Genomic DNA, 1,239 nt, shown 5'->3' with positions numbered 1-1,239 from the left:
GAGATAGGAGGAAAAACACGGGAAGGATGCGAAGGATTAGGGAGCCAAAAGAATTTGAAGGGTACGTTGCCACAATGAAATTGCGCTGGCCAATCCTGTAGCAAGTACTAGAACAGGTAGTATAATAAAGGTTTAGGGACATGGGGTGGCATATACTTATCATGTCCCATGGTGGCAAACCCACAATAGCACATCAGAACCAGTCTTGGAGCAGCTCTTGTGTGAAGGATATGAAGCGGGCCCGCAAAAGTGAGAGGATAATCGCTGGGGGAAAGATCATTCTTCTTCTGGGATTGGGAGAAGAGTGGCGGTCCTGGAGATTTTCAGTTTTGTGGGTCCTAAAATAGATGAAGTGTAAGGAGATGTTGGGATGGGGGTTGAGCAGAGGGACCGTTCTGGCTTGGTGTTAACAGATTCTTTGGGTAAAGTTTCAGGTGGTAGTTTTACTAAGGATAAGTGATACCATGGGGCCATTCCTAGTACTTTCACTGCCATGCGGGTGGTGAGAAGTACAGTATAAGGCTCTTCCCAGCATGGCGAGAGAGGCTTTGGGATTCGGGTTTTAATATATACTTGCTGTCCCGGGCTCAGTTTAAAGTCTGAGAGGGTGGTGGGGAAAGGATAAGGTAATAGGTTGGCCTGTTCCCAAAGAAGATCCCTAATGAGTGAAAGAGTAGGGAGATTGTAGAGCTAGGGCTAGGGTCTGAAGCTCACAGACCTCTCAAGCCCATTCACAAACCCTTCACACACAGGTCTATGAGCTAGGTAACTAGCAAAAAGGTCCTTGGAGCCTTGGTTGAAGAAGGAATAGTCTTTATTCAGCACACACACATCTATGAGCTAGCCAGTACAAAGGAGAAACTCAGAAACTCAACTGCTACCGGCAAGGTTCAAAGAAAAACTGAAACTGAGCAGCTGCCAGCAGAGTAAACATGCTCTATTGTTAGACGTGAGCTCTCTGCTGCCAGCCTGCTTCACAAACAGCATAACACACAATAGCTAAAAAACTAAAAAGATACGTGGGTGCACATGTGCACTAACTCCACCCACACACAACTTGTTTACAAGAAATGTCTAGGGAGCCTGATTAAATTATCCTATTTTCGGGCCGAGCCCGTGGCGCACTCGGGAGAGTGCGGCGCTGGGAGCACGGAGACGCTCCCGCCGCGGGTTCGGATCCTATATAGGAATGGCTGGTGCACTCACTGGCTGAGTGCCGGTCACGAAAAAGACAAAATA

This window comes from Cynocephalus volans, chromosome 3 (assembly GCF_027409185.1).
Source record: "Cynocephalus volans isolate mCynVol1 chromosome 3, mCynVol1.pri, whole genome shotgun sequence".
Taxonomy (NCBI): Eukaryota; Metazoa; Chordata; class Mammalia; order Dermoptera; family Cynocephalidae; genus Cynocephalus; species Cynocephalus volans.
Note: the sequence above shows the minus strand (reverse complement) of the source record.